The 20,000-nt window shown below is 34.7% G+C and overlaps 1 long non-coding RNA gene across 1 annotated transcript in view; it reads left to right on the top strand.

Annotated features, from left to right (window-relative positions):
- Positions 1-2,489, top strand: part of LOC118765552 — a 40,415-nt gene extending 37,926 nt beyond the window's left edge. Inside the window, exon 3 of the long non-coding RNA XR_005001414.1 lies at positions 2,447-2,489. This is a non-coding gene — a long non-coding RNA (uncharacterized LOC118765552). The remainder of the gene's footprint in view (positions 1-2,446) is intronic.
- The last annotated feature ends 17,511 nt before the right edge of the window (positions 2,490-20,000 follow it).

Raw genomic sequence — 20,000 nt, 5'->3', positions numbered from 1 at the left:
TTGCAAGGCAGACATTTTCACCACACAACCATATATGTGTATATGTGTGTGTGTATGTGTGTCCGTGTGTGCACGTGTGTATCTACACATAGACACACACACAGATACACACACACACACACACAAGAATATTTAGAGAGAAAATACTTGCCATTCTAACACAAATATTTTGTTTATGTTTCTCAGTTGTTGTTGATGATGTTGTGAAGTTCCTGTCTTCATAACTCTCAGCCTTCTCCCTCTCTCTTTCTCTTTCTCTCCCCCTCACTAACTCTCTCACTCTCCCTCCCTTTCTTGTCAACAAAACCTTTATTTACTGTAATAGTTTTTTTTTCTTTTTTCATTCATTCATTTTTTTTAATTCAGTCATTCATTGTTCCTTTTTTCTTTCTCTTTCGCATCCACTTTTTCCCCATCATTCTATCTCTTCCATTCTCTCTGTTCTTCAGATCCATTTCTTTCTCCTCCTTCTCCTGCTACCACACTTTTCTCCCTCATTCCTCTTTCACCACCTCACCACACACTCACCCACAAAACAAACACTAAATACATTTGAAGAATATTTTGGCAAAGAATTACAGATTTTCGATATTTCTGTTTAGAAAAAGAGAAAACAATAATAAAAAAAAAAACTCAGCAACAATCGGTTGAATGTTGGCCATTAAGGAATAACTGCCTAGATATGGCAGATGTATCCCTTATCCATACAACTCTGGAAACTAACAGCTACAACAACAACAACAGCAGTAACAACAACACATCCAACCCTTCTTCCACACACACCCTTCCACATAAGAAAAGCAGGTGTTGGTGGGAAAGGGCAGAGGAATTTCAGAACATGGGGTGAAAATGATAAAATGGTAACATTGTTTACAGTGCAATGTTTTAGAGGTGAACAAGGGCATTATGTCTACAAAAATGGTTAGGAAACGATTGGACTAAATGTTCTGTAGTAGGTTTTTGTTTTGTTTATTTTCTTCTACCAGGAGTGATAGGATTGGTAGACTTTGTGATTTTTATCAGGATCTCCAAGATCAGTGACAACAAAAGGAAAGTTTTCCTCAAATGAAGGCCTCGCCTAAATGCTTGCAAAAGGGATTTTGTTGGACTTCAAAGTTACAAAGATGTTAACAAGGTAACATTAGTTGTCAACTGCTGGGATAAAAAAAATGTATGTATGTATGTATGTGTGTATGTGTGTATGTATGTATGTATATATATATATATAGATAGATAGATACATATAGATATCTATATACATATATGCATACATACATTCATACATACATACATACATACATATATGCACATATATGTGTATATATGAATGTGTGTATATATACACACATACACACACTTTCCATGTCAGCAAGCCATGTATTTACCTCTTCAGCAAGGCACCTGCTCCTCTCCCTCTATCATAGGCTCTTATTCCTCCTGTCTATATCGCACTCAATCAAGGGGTCTTATTCTGCAAGTACTTGGTGACCTCACCAGTGCTGGTGCCACATAAAAAACAGCCAGTACATTCTGTTAAGTGGTTGGTATTAGGAAAGACATCAAACTGGAGAAGCAATCCCAAAATTGACACAGAATTTGGCACAGCCCTCCTGTTCTTGTCAAACCATCCAACCCATGCCAGCATAGAAAAGACAGCATTAAATGATGATGATGGTGTGTACATGTGTATGTGTGTATATTCACATGCATATCAGGTTCCACACAGTTTCTGTCTCCCAACTTCATTCATAAACCATTGTTTGGCCAGGGGTTATTGTAAAAAACCCTTCCCCTAGATACCACCATATGGTAGGACTGCACTTGAAGCTATGTGCATGTTAAGTGAAATGGATATGAAACCATACTAGCACTCATGTCAATCAATTAAGGATACTCTTTGGGTAAACCAGGCTGATTGCACCATTCTTTATTTATTTAAAGATGTGCTCTTATGATGTCTTAAACACTTTTATTACCACATTTCTCTTGAAATACAGTGCTTTGGTTTCAACTAATTTTCAAAATAATGAAGAATTCAATACAATATCATTTTTGAGCTGGTATTTGGATTATAAATTAACAAGATTTTGATGGAAGATTTTAATTTACCATAAAAACCCATGTAATTTATACATTTTTCTCGCAAAAATTAAATTAAACATTAGGAGTGCATAAATTACATGAGTAGATCGTTTCCAGAATTTTTTTAGAAATTTTTCTTGTTGAAAAAGGATGTACAAAACATAAACATTCATACTGGAAGTTGACTCATTTAATGTCAGAATAGATTTTTCCAGAAAAAAATAATGGCTTAAATATAATGAAGTTGACTTTCACTTATGCTAAATGGTATAATGCTTACTTTTTCTGTATAAATTTACTAAAACCATTAAATGGTTAACTACATCTTGAAGTCTGACATCCATGCTGGTAATCACGGTCTGAGCCATATTTTACATATTTAATTTGGTTGAGTAAAGTGTCCAATCGTTTCCTAGCAATTTTTGTAAGACATAATGCCCTTGTTGACCTCTAAAACATTGCACTGTAAACAATGTTACTAATTTTATCATTTTCACCTCATGTTCTGAAATTCCTCTGCCCTTTCCCACCAACACCTGCTTCATTTATGTGGAAGGGTGTGGAAGAAGGGTTGGTGGGTTGTGTTATTGTTGTTACTGTTGTTGTTGTAGTAGTTTATTGGTAATTAAACTTAATTTGCAACACCTGTACATATTTATCACCTTTGTTTTTGTTGGTAATTCTTATCAACAACTTTTCCTGTGATCATGATTTGAGAAGACATACAGCAGTATGCTAAAGATTGGACAAAATCTCTTTTGGGCAAGAAATGTAAAATAAAGTTTATTATAAACAACACAAAAATTTTGTAATTTAATAGCTTTTAATGTGATGCCTATTAAACAGAAATTATTTTTATTTAATGAATATTTAATAAAATATAATCCTAAGTAAGTAAAATTATGCTAAATACAATTAAATTGAAAGCCTTTTTTTCCTGGCCATCTCGGCAATTTGGAAAACTTTTGGATGTGAATTTTACACGAGTAGAAGCATTTTTTAACAATTTTTATCCTGAAAATCACCTGCGTAAATTACATGGAGTTTTATGGTAAATCAGTTTATAACAGGAATTTTGTATCATAGAACCAAGATGGGCTCATGCAGGCTGGCATTAAAAGGTTTGACCTTTTTGTTACTACATTTCTGTTGCAATACATGATGTTTGTTTCAATTCATTTTGAAAATAACGAAGAATTTTGTAAAATGAATTTGATATTATTGACTTTGGAATATAAATTGACATGAAATTTTGATGGAAGATTTTAATTTAAATCAATTCACAACCGGAATTTTGTATCATAGAACCAAGGACAGGTTCATGCAGGCTGGTATTAAAAGGTTTGATTCTTTTATTACCATATTTCTGTTAAAGTACAGTCCCTTGGTTTCAACCAATTTTGAAAATAATGAAGAATTTAATACAATATCATTTTTGAGTTGGTGATTGGAATATAAATTGACATAAAATTTTGATGGAAGATTTTAATTTAAATTTGTTTACAACAGGAAGTTTGTATCATAGAACCAAGGATGGATTCATTCAGGTTGGTATTAAAAGGTCTGACCCTTTTGTTACCATATTTCTAATGAAATACATTACTGCTTTTCAATTCAATTTGAAGATAATTCTTTTATTCTTTTACTTGTTTCAGCCATTTGACTGTGGTCATACTGGAGCACCACATTTAAGGGTTTTTAGTTGAGCAAATCAACCTCAAGACTTATTCTTTGTAAGCCTAGAACTTATTCTATCGGTCTCTTATGCCAAACTGCTAAGTTACAGGGATGTAAACACACCAACATCAGTTGTCAAGTGATGGTAGGGGGACAAACACATGCACAAAGACACACCCATATACTTATATACATATATATATATATATATATATATATATTATATATATATATATATATATATTCGCCTGGCCCCCGTGCCGTTGGCACGTAAAGGCACCATCCGCTCGTGTCCGTTGCCAGCCTTGTCTGGCCCCCGTGCCGGTAGCATGTAAAAGCACCATCCGTTCGTGTCCGTTGCCAGCCTCGCCTGGCCCCCGAGCCGGTGGCACGTAAAAACACCATCCATTCGTGGCTGTTTGCCAGCTCTGTCTGGCACCTGTGCAGGTGGCACGTAAAAAGCACCCACTACACTCACGGAGTGGTTGGTGTTAGGAAGGGCATCCAGCCGTAGAAACACTGCCAGATTTGACTTGGCCTGATGAAGCCTTCTGGCTTCACAGACCCCAGTAGAACCGTCCAACCCATGCTAGCATGGAAAACGGACGCTAAACGATGATGATGATATATATATATATATATATATATATATATGTATATGGTGGGCTCCTTTCAGTTTCCGTCTACCAAGTCCACTCACAAGGTTTTGGTTGGCCTGAGGCTATAGTTAAAGGCACTTGCCCAAGGTGTCACATAGAGGGACTGAACCCAGAGCCATGTGGTTGGGAAGCAAGCTTCTAACCACATAACCACACCTATACCTATATGAAGAATTTTGTAAAATAACTTTATTATTGACTTTGGAACATAAACTGACTTGAAATTTTGATGGAAAATTTTAATTTAGATCCCATTAAAACAAAGTTTATATGATAGTACCAGGAAGAAGATGTAGAGTTGTTCATACTATAAGGATTTTGACCAACTAATTCTCTCAGCTTTCTTGTACTCTGGTTTTCAAACTGGTTACTAGTACATCCTTTTAGATCACTTTTCCTTAACCACCTCCAGCTGTTGGTCTTGTCTTTTTCTTCCATTTTTCTAAGGTATTACCCATGCATCAGTTTCATTTTCCACTTGTTTAAACTTTGTTCTTCATCTTGTTTCTTAAATGTATCAATCAAGAAACAGACTTGCTGAAATCAATCAGCCCCTGCTCCTGCCAAAAGATTTCAGGCCTTGTACCTGTAGTAGAAAGAATTATTATTATTCTTTTCTACTCTAGGCACAAGGCCTGAAATTTTTGAGGGGTGGTGGGCAGTCGATTAGATCGACCATGCAACTGATACTTAATCTATCAACCCCAAAAGGATGAAAGGCAGAATCAACCTTGGCAGAATTTGAACTCAGAACGTAAAGACAGATGAAATACTACTAAGCATTTCACCTGACATGCTAATGCTTCTGCCAGTTTGCCGCCTTAAAAGAATCATTGTTATCATCATTATTATTATTAAGGCAGCAAGCTGACAGAATCATTAGTGTGCCAAGTGAAGTGCTTAGCAGCTTTTCCTCCATCTTTAAGTTCTGATTTCAAATTCTGTTGAGGTTGGCTTTGCCTTTCATCATTTCAGAGTTAATAGAATCACTGGGGTCTATGTAATTAAATTACCCCTTCCCCTAAACCACTGGCCTTGTGCCAAAATTTGATCTTGTCATCATCATCATCATTATCATTTCATTTGTTGTATCTGGAGGAAAGAGCTGTTTCCATAACCTTTACAGGCCCTTTGAGACCTTTTTAACCGTTGAGCTTGATAACCTTCATGTTCTGTTTAAACTGTTACACAAAATACATGAGCTGGACGAAGACTCCAGAGAGATGATATTCTGTGAAGGTATAGTGGTTGCTGGTAGTGAGAGGCCATCAGGGCTAGATGCAACAAGGATGCTCAGCTATGGAGAGATGAATGGGTCCAGGGAGCCTCGGTGGTTGAGGTATGAGCAGGCCAAAGTTAAGTGTTTAGAGTTATGAGATCAGCCAGTTCCAAGGGACAGAGGTCATTATGGTAGCAATAGAAAACAAAGAGAGCAGAGACAGTTTGCCTGTGGGCCAGAGGCTGTTGTATGTCCATTAGTGATTGAGTACCAATCAGTTAAGTGATCCTTTTCTGGATTTTGCTGCTGTTTAGCCCCAAGTCAGACTTAATTGAGCAAACTTATGATTATGGGCATTCCAACAATGACCATCCTATCTTTGTCTTTTTTTATAAAAAACATAAAAAACAGGAAATTATTTGAGGTTTAATTTGACAGCTACTTCAAGCAAACCAAACAATTGTGTGGGAGTACGGGTTACTTCATTCACTCATATTTAGAATAAATCTTCAGTTTAGTTCTTTTTCAATAAACAGGAAACGCATTTAAGGTGACAGCTGCTCTGTTGATTACTGATTGGCCAATTAGCTATTCTCAACAATGCTTAATTGCATGAAGACCATTAAATCAGGTATCTGTATGGCATTATTAGAATCTATATATTATTTCATATATACATAAATGTATAAATTCAAGACTCGTATGCATGTGTGTTTGAATGTGTATGTATGTGTGTATATACACATATGGGTATATATTGAATATGTATTTGGGGTAAATGACTCAAGGTAAGCTGATTAACATAATTGGGAGAATTTATAATATAAGCTGTTACATAAGTTTATTAAATTGAAATTTCATGCCTTTATCCAGCCATGTCCAACCTCATTATATGCAATCTGTTTTAATTCATGACCAGCCAGATCTAACCTGTAACACATACTCTACAATGTCTTTCTAGAAGTATACAATTACATCATCAAAATTTTAAACCATTGCTGCAGAATGTTTTTTGTCTGCTATTGGTACTCTTTTGGGCCTTGTTTGGCATGATATGTTGATACAAAAAGCTTTCTCAAGATGATTACTGCAGTTTTGTGGCTTTCTGTAAGCATTAAGTAAGATGTACAGATGAATATTCTGAATCAATATTGTTTCTGTCTCTATCAGTGAATTTTTACCCAGCTTGCCAGTTATTTGTGACACCAATGATTTCTTAATCAGTGTTTTTCTATATCAGGAGGGATTAAATCTGTCTGAGCATGTCATTAATAGCGGATACTTGCTGCTGATGTATTTCCATGCTTGTTAGCACAATAATTGAGACACAGGAATGTTCATATATATTATATATATATATATATATATATATATATGTATATATATATATATATATACATACATACATACATACCTACATACATATATATATATATATATATATATATATATATGCATACATACATACCTACATACATATATATATATATATATATATATATATATATACATACATACATACATACATACATACATATATATATATACATACATACATACATATATATATAATATATATATATATATATATATACACATACATACATACATACATACATACATACATACATACATACATATATATATATATATATATTTACAGGGTGGACCAAAAGTCACTCATAAAATAAGTTCAATATGCTTAAGAATTGTCAAAGACATGCTTCAGTTTTCCCAAAATTGAGTAAATATAATAAAATCATAATCAATACACACATACTTGTATATGAAGAACAAAATGAATAATAGTAATAATAATCCTTTCTACAATAGGCACAAGGCCTGAAATTTGGTGGAGAGGAGACTAATTGATTATGTTGACCCCAGTGTTTCACTGATAATTAATTGAACCCGAAAGGATGAAAGGCAAAGTCGACCTTGGCGGAATTTGAACTCAGAACATGCAGATGGATGAAATGCTACTAAGTATTTTGCCCAGTGTGCTAACAATTCTGCTAGCTAACCACCTTATATAATAATAATAATAATAATAATAATAATAATAATTTAGGCGTAAACAAACAGAATAGAAGCCTCATTTAGTAGTAGTAAACAAAGAGAATAGAAAGTGCCAAATAATTGACTTTATAGATGCAAATTATGAGAAAGTAAATATGAGAAGTATAAACAAAATAGCAAAGTACTAGGGCATAGCCATTGAATTACAGAGACTATAGAAAGTGCAGGTAAAATGTAACCTTGTAGTTATAGGTGCATTAAGAACTATCCCAAAAGATTTGAACAGATGGATAGAGGAAATAGGCAAAAAACCCAGTTTAGTACAGCTCCAGAAAACAGTGTTGTTAGGGACAGCTAGAATACTTTGGATGGTTTTTGGTATTTAAGGTTTCTTGAAACCTGATGTAAGGAATTTTTTTCTTTTTCCAACAGTTTAATATCTGTTGTGTGCATATGAAATAATAATAATAATGAAAATAATAATAATAATAATAATAATAATAATAATAATAACAGAGCTCAATGCTAAACACAAGATAATGGGTATTAACACTTTAGCCGTCCCAGTTATAAGTTACAGCTACAATATCCTTAATTGGACACTAAATGAACTAACGAAAATACACAGGAAAACAAGAAAAATAATGACAGGATCTAGGATGCACCACCCAAAATCTGACATAGAAAGGCTATATATATAACGTATAGAAGGTAGTAGAGGCCTTATACAGCTGGAAAACTATTACAAAATAACCACTATAGCACTGCAAAATACCTACTTCAGAAGCAAGGAAAACTAATACAAATAGCTACAAAACACAAGCAAAACAAAAAACTGTTTTCAGTATTTAAGGAAGCTGACAAATACAAACTAGAAGTTATACTACTGAATAAATATGAAGAAGAAGAAGAAACAACAAAAGTTATAAAACAAATGAAATCTAAACTAAAACTAGAACAGCAACGGACCATGATAAAACGATGGCAAGAAAAGCCCCTTCATGGCAAATACTGGGCTAAACTAAATGCAAAAGAAATAGACAGAGAAAAATCCCAACAATGATTGAGAAGCTCAGGGCTCAAAGCAGAGACTGAAAGATTTTTAATTGCAGCACAAGACCAAAGCCTCCCCACCAGAAATTACCAAAAACATTTTATGAAAAGAAACGTAAGTACCTGCAGAATATGTGGAGATGGACAAGAAACAATAAATCATATTATCTCTGGCTGCCCAGTCCTGGCTAAGAAGGAATATATACACAGGTACGACAGAGTTGGGACCTACATATACTGGAAGTTATGCCAACACTATGGAATAACAACAGAAAAAAGATGTTATAGGCATATTCCAGAAAAGATCACAGAAAACTAGAGAGTAACCATACTCTGGGATATGCCAATACACACAGACAGAGAAATTAAGGCCAATAGGCCAGATATAGTTGTCAGAGATCATGAAGGAAAAAAATGCTTTCTAATTGATGTATCAACACCAGAAGATGACAACGATTCTCTAAAAGAAATGGAGAAACTTTCAAAATACAAAGACTTAGAAATAGAGGTGACTCGAATGTGAAATCTAAAAACAGAAACAATTCCTATCATAGTAGGTGCATTAGGTATGATAAAAAAATATTCAGTGGTTGGTGTTAGGAAGGGCATGCAGCTGTAAAAATCCTGCCACAACAGCCACAGAAGTCTGGTGGCGGCTTCTGCCTGGCCAACTCCTGTCAAACCATCCCACCCACATCAGCATGGAAGGCAAACATTAAACAATGATGATGATGATATACATATATATACATACATAAATATATATGTATGTATATATATATATATATATACATAAATACAAATATGAATGTGTATGTATATATATATATATATATATATATATATATATATATATACTGTGTGATATGATTTTTGACAAGTACTATAATGCATGATCAGTTAAGAGAGTAAGGAAGCTTTGTGAAATGCAGCTACCCAGAGTTCCTTGGTGAAGTATGATTTTATTTTGCCATCCATCAAGCTGATCCATCTAGAAACTAAGTGTGGCTTCAATCATAGTTCCAAGCTTACAGGATCTCATCAGTATTGTTGCTTGCTAGAGCAATGCATCTTTTCTCAGTTTACATATAAATCTAGCCAATATTCAGAATAAACCCTCTGGTGGTATGTAATTGGTGACTAGTAGGCAAGGAACATTACATGGACTCTTGAATGATTTAATTCTATAAAAGAAAGTATTTCTAGCTTTGTTTTAAAACAATTTGGAGGGAGTGGAGAAGTTTAACGGTAGAGGAAACATGTTCATTTAACAATTGAGTTAAGCTTGTATGTTAACTCCAGCAGGATATAGCAGGATATAGCACTAAGATTGCATTCTAGAGCAAGGAGTAATATTAGCTTAGAGATTCCAAAATACAGTATACTGAGAAAGCAGATAGATAGATCAATAGATAGATAGATAGACTGACAGACAGACAGATAGGTAGGTCTGTATGTAGAAAGTGAAGAAGACAGACAATAAGTGAAAGCTTAAGAGAGAGAGAGAGAGGAATATCAGAAGAGAATGTGATATACATTGAGAAAGAGAGAGGGTGAGAGAGAAAGAGATTGAGAGAAATCAATTATATTAAACAAATGATTATTTCATCAATCTAATATAGTTTTGCATTTATATATGCCTATGCACTCATATGTACATATATATATATATATATATATATATATATATATATATATATATATATATATATATATGCGTATGGGGAATATTCACATGCGTGTATGTGGAATACACGCCTGTATCTATTATTTCATATATGTGTGTGTGCTTGTGTGTGTGTGTATGTATATATATATATATATATATATATATATATATATATATACATGCAAAGAAAGAAACGGACAGAGAGAAATAGCTGTATGCGTACACATATATATAATGTATACATATATACTTATATATGTGTGTGTATATACATATATATATACATATATGTATGTATATATGCATATTTGTATATATATACACATATGTATACGTATATATATGTATTTGTATGTATATATATACATGTATATGTATACACATACATATATCTATATACATATACATATATATATACATACCTATATATCTATGTATATGTATATATGTGAGTGTGTGTGTGTATACATATATATGTGTGTTTGTGTGTGTATATATATATATATAATATATATATATATATATATATATATATATGTATATATATATATATATATATATATTATATATATATATATGTATATATATCAATGCACACTTTCAAGACAGAAGAAATATTACGGTCGTTTCTTGTAGTGATAGTTGTTGCTACAATTGTTGTTGTTGTTGTTACTCTCTTTGCTATAGTATCTAGTTTTTCTTTACTCTACCTGATCCCACTCTATCCAACAACAACAATAACCAATGCTCTCCTTACACCAACCTGCACACATGCCAACCTACCCAACAGCCTGCCTAGTGGCCAAAAAAAGGAAATTACCAACCACAAAAGACAAACATAAATGCCTATTCTACCATAAGCTTTAAACATGAATGAACCAAGAGGGAAAAATTTCTTAGCAAATAAAAATAATTATAATAATAATAATAATAATAACAATAATAATGATGATGATGATGATGATTTGTATTATTATTATTATTATTATTATTATTTTCTTCTGAGCAAAAAAAAAGGAATATCATATTCACAAACAGAGAAAACGAAAAAGAAAGAAAGAAAATTCATTAAAATTGAATTTGGATGAAAAAAAATATGTTTGATTGTGGCTGAAGATGTTAACAAGAAGCAGATGCTTTGAGGATTCAGGTTTCCTTGGAAGAATTTTACCATTTTAAATTATAGATATGATGTAATTCTATTATTATAATGATTAATGTTATTATCCATTGCTCTTGTGGCAAATAAAAGATGTAATAATGATGATGATGATGAGGAGGATTTCAAATTTTGGCACAAGGCCAGCAAGTTCAGGGGATGTAGTAAGCCAATTACATTGACCTCGGTGTTCAACTGGCACTTATTTTATTGACCCCAAAAGGATGAAAGGTAAAAGTTGACCTTGGCGGGATTTGAACTCAGAATATAAAGACAGATGAAATGCTGCTAACTATCTTGCCTGGTGTGCTAACAATCCTGCCAGCTCACTGTCAATGATTTTGGCACAAGGCCAGCAATTTTGGGGCAGGGGTAAGTCGCTTACATCAACCCCAGTGCTCAGCTGGTACTTATTTTATAGACTCTAAAAGATGAAAAGCAAAGTTGACCTCAGCAGAATTTGATCTCTGAATGTAAAGACAGACAAAATGCCAGTAAGCATTTTACCTGGCATGCTAACGATTCTGCCGGCTTGCCACCATAATAATAATAATATAATAATAATAATAATAATAATAATGATAATAATAATCCTTTCAACTATAGGCACAAGGCCTGAAATTTGGGCGGAGGGGTTAAGTCAATTATATCGACCCCACTACTCAGCTAGTACTTAATTTATCGACCCCGAAAGGATGAAAGGCAAAGCTGACCTCAGTGGAATTTGAACTCAAAATGTAGTAACTGACAAAATATCGCTTAGCATCTCACCCACTGTGCTAACAATTCTGCCAACTTGCTGCCCTTCGACCAGAAGAAAATTCTAACTGGGCCCCACCTGCAAGGTCATGTGCTGTTTATCTTGATGTGAGATCACCATGTCGTGCACATGTGGTTGTGATGCATGTGCCTGGTGTACCCTTATCAGACGGGTAGTCATGATGGGTATATTGGGTTTCGTATATTTTACCCCAGTGTCACTTTGATGGCATGAACTGTTCTCTCACTCAATAATAATAATAACAATAATAATAATAATAATAATAATAATGGTTTCCAATTTTGACACAAAGGCAGCAAGTTTGTTGGGATGGGATACATCGATACTCAGTGCTCAACCGATACTTATTTTATCAAACCGGAAAGCATGAAAGGCAGTCAACCATGACAGAATTTGAACTGAGAATATAAAGATGGACGAAATGCTGCTCAGTATCTTGCCTGGGATACTCTTTTACTTGTTTCAGTCATTTGACTGCGGCCATGCTGGAGCACCGCTTTTAGTCGAGCAAATCAACCCCGGGACTTATTATTTGTAAGCCTAGTGAGGAGAGTGTGTTTTAAGAGGAACCTTGGTGCTAGTATTACCAGCATGTTGAATAATCTTATAGAAACTTCCACAAGACTGCTGTCCTATCAGGTGACCATATGGTACCCTATACATTGATGATATGGTACCCCATCAACTAATCATATGGTACCCCATCAACTAATCATATAGTATCCTACTGAACTGCTTCATTTATAGTTACTGGTAACAAAATTGCAAATTTAAAAATGACAATATAAAAATACCATTGACGATGGCTATTAGTTACTTCCACATCTTTTATATTTACTTAGCTGCCATCGTATCTGTTAATCACAAGTTGAATCATATCTGTTGATCTCAAAACATTAAGTACAAACTATAATTCTGCTGCCAATTCTCACAACAAATTCTTAGGTACACACTTCTCATTTTAAATGTGTAAGATTTACGTTTATTTGTTTTTTTTCTCTTTTATCAAATATTTATATTTGTATTTATATTTCTCTGTCTTTCTGTTTCTTTCGCTATTTCTGTCAATCTCTAACTCACTGTCTCCAACTCTGCACAATAGCTCTCTACGGACTTTTTGAAACGTTATGCTATTAGTTAAGAATGAGTGTAAAGAAACCCACAAAAATAATAATAATTAACAAAACAAAAATAAAAAACATATTTGATATCAGATAAAAGAGAAGAGGGTGAGTGAACAAACAAACAAGAGAAGGAGTAAGCAGAGAGAGAGAGAGAGAGAGAGAGAGAAATAATTTGTTCAGTTGGTACTTGCTAGAAGGAATTGGGAGAGAAGGAATTGAAAGAGAGCAAAAAAGGAAAAAGAATGAAGAAAGCAAGCAAGAAGGAAAGATGCAATAAATTGAGGAAAGACAATAAGGATCTATAAAAAAAAAAAAGAGAAAATATATCAATGAAAATTTTTGAAAATGTTAAGGACATTCTCCATTTCAAGTTCTTCGGTTCTTGTTTTTTAAATACAGAGAATATCAGTGAAAAAAACAACTTGATACAAGAGATATAATGTGCAATGAGTTGGTCTTGAGGCAAATTTACAAAATATAGAAGTGCTGGTTCCAATTTCATAGATAATATTTGCTTAAGTAGTTCCTCATACAGTTCTTTAAAGCTTCTCTGGATTTGGTTAACGGCAGTGTGTGTGTGAATGTGTGCGTATGTGTTTTGGTGGTGGTTCCTTAGTGTGTGCATGTGTTTCGATAGCTCAATGATATGTTTTGTCGTGTGTGTGTTTATGCATTGTACGTATGTGTCGGTGGCTCCTTGATGTATGTATACACCCAGAACCATGCTTAATAGCTTAGGAGTGAAATTTAGGATTTCTCGGTTTTCTATGAATTGATTTTGATAAACTTTTTCCCTGGTTTGTATACTATGGCAGCACCATTGTTATGTTTTCATTATTCTGTTTAATGTTCTTTCTTTTTTTTTACTTCAGATTCTTCAGTTTTTGGGTGAACCACGCTAATAGCATCCCTCCTCTCTAAGAACAATGGGAAAAGAACAATGGGAAAAGGCTTTAACTATGAAAAATAGTCTGCTGTCATCAAGGAAAGGCCTAAATGCACCTCTCTTCATATCATTGCAGAGAAGTTAGGTTGCCATGTGGAGATGGTTTGACGATTCCTGAAAGACCCTTCATCAAGGAAAAAACGATCTGATCGTGGGGCCTTCAAGACTGTAACAACTAGTGATTTAAGGAATATTGGCTGCAAGTTACATGGGAAACCTGGACAAACAAGCAAAACCATTTTCACCACCTCCGGACTTCCTCATGTACTGAAAACCACTAGAAATCACATTGTTATGACCATGGCTTCCATGCAAGAATCCCTGAATCTACCTCCTTTATACCCCATCACAGGAATTTGAGGCTTCAATGGACCCAAAAGTACATGACATTAGACATGAGTTGTGCTCTGTTCACTGACAAAACCAGGGCAACCCTTAACAGTTGGACAAATGGTTGGTTATATTTTGGAGATGAGCATCAACAATGTTTACCATGTCAACAACAGGGTGGAGGAGTCATGTTGTAGGCTGGTATTATTGAGGACAGACTTGTTGGCCCAGTCAGGGTGCCTGAAGGTGTTAAAGTGACCGCAGCCAACTACTGCAATCTCCTGAAGGAGATCTTGGATCTCTGGCTAGATGACATACCACTGTCACTTCTAAGGAATCTCATATTCATGCATGACAACGCTCCCTCCCACTCTCCTAGGACCACCCAAACATTACTAGGGTCTTATGGCATACAAGGGGAAAGGCTGATGGTGTGGGTGCCAGCGTCTCCATATCTCAACCCTAGCATAAATATTTGGCCCATCATTAAAGAAGATGTTTATGCCAATGGACGCCAATTTACATCAAAAGATCTCTTATGGGTGACCATCAAAGCTGCAGCAGAAGTAGTCCAACCTGCTACAATTAACAAATTGACAGATCCATGACTAATAAAGTTTTTGAAATTATCTATTGAAATGGCACACATGTAGTTAAATAATTCATTATGTCAATAAATATTATAATATTATTATGGTTTTCTGTTAAATCTATTCTCAATGTTTGCTTAATATGTATAATTACCTTTAATTTTCTGAAAAAAAAAATGTCTAGATGGACTATTTTCACTCAAAAGCTATTAGCATGGTTCACCCAAAAACTGAAAAATCTGAAATAAAAAAGAAAGGACATTACACAGAATAATGGAAACATAACAATGATGTTGCCATAGTGTATGAACCAGCTGGGGAAAGTTTTATCAAAATCAATTCACAGAAAACTGAGAAATCCTAAATTTCACTCTTAAGCTATTAGCATGGTTCTGGGTTTATGTTCGTGTGTATAAGAAGCTCATTGATGTATTCTGGTGTGTATATGTATGTGTTTTCTGGTGTGTATGTGTGCTATGATGTGTGTGTGTATGTGTGTTAGTGTGTCATTAATGTATTCTGGGTGGTGGGTCATTAATATGTTCTGGTGTGTGTTAGTGGCATCTTAATGTGTTCTGGTCTGTATATGTTTGTAAATCATTAGTGTGTGCATGTGTGTGTGTGTGTGTGTGAGTTGCTGTATATATTGACATGTATTGGTGTGTTTTTGTGTATGTTTTGGTATACGTTTGTGGTCATTGGTCTGTGACATTATGTCCTTGTGCATACTGACATGCTTTTCAGTGTTGGGTATTCTGTTTATGTTTGTAGGTGTTGGTGTGTCACTGATGTCTTTATTAGTGTGTACCAGTATTTACCAATGTGTGATTGGTATGTTAGTGTCTGCTGATGTATATTAGTGTGTATTTGTGTGTTATTGGTGTGTACTGGTGTGTTAGTGGTATGTTATTGGTGCTTACTGGCATAAACAAATGCATTGGCATATTGTAAGTGCATTAGTGCCCACTAGTATCTATTGTATGCCCATTGGTGTATGTACCAATGTATATTGGTACCTGGTGTTTGCCATGCTGGTGTGTTGTTGGTGATGCTTGAGTACTAGTGTCTATTGGTATGTGTTAGCATCTACTAGTTTCTGCATGTGGTCGTTGGCAGCTATTGGCTAGTTGGTCAATGTATCATTCATACAAATACTGCTGAGATGATTCTAAAACATAACACCTAATAACTTAACAATATATCTTCTTTCTATGCCTCTGATGAGATTTTGCCTAATATAATGATTTAATAATTGCTATTTTAATCTTTAGGCTTAATTGAAACAGCTGTAAGAGATTATGTTGGATTTTTGCAGATAATAAATTTTTATTAAATCCTATATCCCTGTTTTCTTAATTTTCATTATAATTTTGTTATATGAATTCATGAGAATCAAGGCATATCAACTTGTAGGATGCCAGAAATGGCTAGGTACAATAACATACAGCTCACATTGAAATAAACAACATTGAATAGATCAAGTGTTGGGAGGTTACCATAGATATGCAAGTACCAAATTCAACTCAAATCATAGATCTGACTCAAGGGTGGGTCCTTGGTGTGGTGTAGGTACAAAGAGTAAATGAAAATGGCATTTAAAATTTGTGATAGATGTTTCTGTAGAATTTTATTTATTTAAATGTTGACTATACCTAGGTCAATGTTCAAAACCTTACCTGTTTACAATTTTACCTGATATTGGGGGGTTACATATTATAATGCATGTAATCGTTTATGACTGCATTAGATGAATAAAATTCTATTGAAACAGTCACTGTAGATTTTAAATACCATTTGTGTTTACCTTTTATATATATGGTTTTTCCCAGTCGAGGGTGGCTGTAGGGGATGGGGTTCCCTGGTCAGTCAGCATGGAGGACACTCACAGGAAGGCATAGAGGATGAGAGGAAAGAAGGACTGTGTGCAGGATGGGAGAGGCAGCTGAAAGAGCTTCTTGTTAGCTTTAGAGCAAGAAAGAGGAGTTAAGCTGAAAGCCAGGAAGGGGTGAGGAGTAGTGATTTGGCCATGTCTACTGACCCACCTATAGGAAGGTGTTACGGTTCAGGGTCAAAAAACCCAATGAATGTTAGATACCATCTGATGACATTGGTTCTTCCTGGCCAAAGTTCCATTCACTTTGGTGAGTAGAAAAAGCACCTCCTTATAGCTGTTATTAATGTATATATACATATATATATATATATATACATATACATATATCACAAGACGCACACACACACATATATATTATATATATATATATATATTTAATCCAAACATGAAAACACCAAGAGAAAACACAACAACGCGAGGATGTGGAACAAATATAGTATTATTGGACGCTCATCTTCTCTACCCACTATTCCTGGAGATAGAGATAGAGTTCCTTCTCATCAGAAGCAATTGTCATTAGACTTTTTAGATGGAATCTGAAACAATATCCAGCCATCTCATCCTTGGTCTACCCATTAAGTCTCCTTCAGTTGGCTCAGCTTGAAGAAGCTGTCTTGTGATTCTTTCCTGCAACCTTTTAACCACTTGTTTGTAGCTCCATATATGTATATGTACAGATATCTACTAGTATGATGTTGTTGGTGTTCATTAATATTTCCTGCGATATTTGTCATGTATCTTTGCAATGTTCTGGTGTGTTACTACAATGTGCTGGTGTATTGTTGATGTGTTGGTGATGTATGTACCAATATCTGATTGTACATGTCAGCATCTACAAGTATTGGTATGTCTGTCGGTCTATATATCAATATCCACTGGTATGTTGCTGGTGAGTTCCGGTGTGTCTGTTGGAGTGTGTTGGCATCTTTTTGTGTACCAGTTATGTACATACATACACACATACCCACTTAAATGTGGATGTTCTGTCAGAACAAACTATACTCTTACCATATGAGAAACTCTCATAGGCGCAGGAGTGGATGTGTGATAAGTAGCTTGTTTACCAACCACATGGTTCCAGGTTCAGTCCCACTGTGTGGCACCTTGGGCAAGTGTCTTCTACTATAGCCTCGGGCCGACCAAAGCCTTGTGAGTGGATTTGGTAGATGGAAACTGAAAGAAGCCCATTGTATAAATGTATATGTATATATATATGTGTGTGTGTTTGTATGTCTGTGTTTGTCCCCCCCCCCAACATTGCCTGACAACCGATGCTGGTGTGTTTATGCCCTGTACCTTAGCGGTTCGGCAAAAGAGACTGAAAGAATAAGTACTAGGCTTACAAAGAATAAGTCCTGGGGGTCGATTTGCTTGACTAAAGGTGGTGCTCCAGTATGGCCGCAGTCAAATGACTGAAACAAGTAAAAAGGGTAAAGAGTATATTGGCTTTTGGTGCACAATGCACTCTGCTAGCAATATGAATAAGAGTGCATTTTGCACCAAAAGCTAATATGAGGGTTTCTTTCATGGTAACTAATGCAGTACAGTTTGTTCTAACAACATTCATGTTTAAGTAGGGATAAATATTACATCTTGGTATTAAAACTGTCTCTGTCACTAATATATATTAATAAATAAACAAATGAATAAATAAGTATATGTATATATACATGCATACATACATACACACATATATGCATCTTCATCATCCTCATTTTTTGATATCTGATTTCCATGCTGGCAAGCCAGAGGACAGCAACAATCTTTAGTGTCAGATTCTGCATGATTCCTGTGATTAGATGCCCCTCCTAAATCCAACAACAGAATGTATTGGATGCTATTTAGATATATATATATGATAATGCAAACGGGCTGAAGTTCACTACAGCTGTTTCAGACATATTTTTCTTTTACACTTTTCACTCTTTTACTCTTTTACTTGTTTCAGTCTTTTGACAGTGGCCATGCTGGAGCACCACCTTTCATCGAGCAAACTGACACCAGGACTTTGTAAGCCTAGTACTTATTCTATCAGTCGCTTTTGCCGAACCGCTAAGTTACGGGGATGTAAACACACCAGCATCAGTTGTCGAGCGATGTTGAGGGGCCAAACACAGACACATAAACATATACACACACATGCATATATATATATATATATATATATATATAATATATATAAATATATATGACGGACTTCATTCAGTTTCCATGAATGAAATCCACTCACAAGGCTCTGGTCGGCCTGAGGCTATAGTAGAAGACACTTGCCCAAGGTGCCAATCAATTATATCATGTAAAAGAAAAAAACATTTTCTTCAGGAGCCCAAAATTTGGTATTTAGGAATATCAACGCAAACATTTTTTAAAAAATGTATTTTGACTCCCTCATCTTAGTGCTAGTTGATATATATATATATATATATGTGTGTGTGTGTGTGTGTGTGCATATGCACACACATGTATATATGTATATATCTATATATGTATTAGTACAAGGTCTTCAGTGCCTATTACAATGTACTACAAAATTCTTTATAGATGACTAGTGTGTTCTATCATACATACTAAATTCTACTGGTGTCTTCTGGACTCTGTTGGACCATCTTGGTGTTTTGGCAGCAGCAGCAGCAGTAGCAGTTGCAGTAGCAGTAGTAGTAGTAGTAGTAGTAGTAGTAGTAGTAGTGGAGGGGAATCATAGAATAACATTGATCAGTTTTAGATAGTATTTTTAGTAGTTTTTTTATTAAGTGATTTTTTTTTATTCCACCAATAATTTTTTTGTTTGATTATTTGTG

This window comes from Octopus sinensis, linkage group LG12, assembly GCF_006345805.1.
Source record: "Octopus sinensis linkage group LG12, ASM634580v1, whole genome shotgun sequence".
Classification (NCBI taxonomy): Eukaryota; Metazoa; Mollusca; class Cephalopoda; order Octopoda; family Octopodidae; genus Octopus; species Octopus sinensis.
The sequence above is the reverse complement of the archived record's forward strand: the minus strand, read 5'-3'. Positions and strand labels throughout refer to the sequence as shown.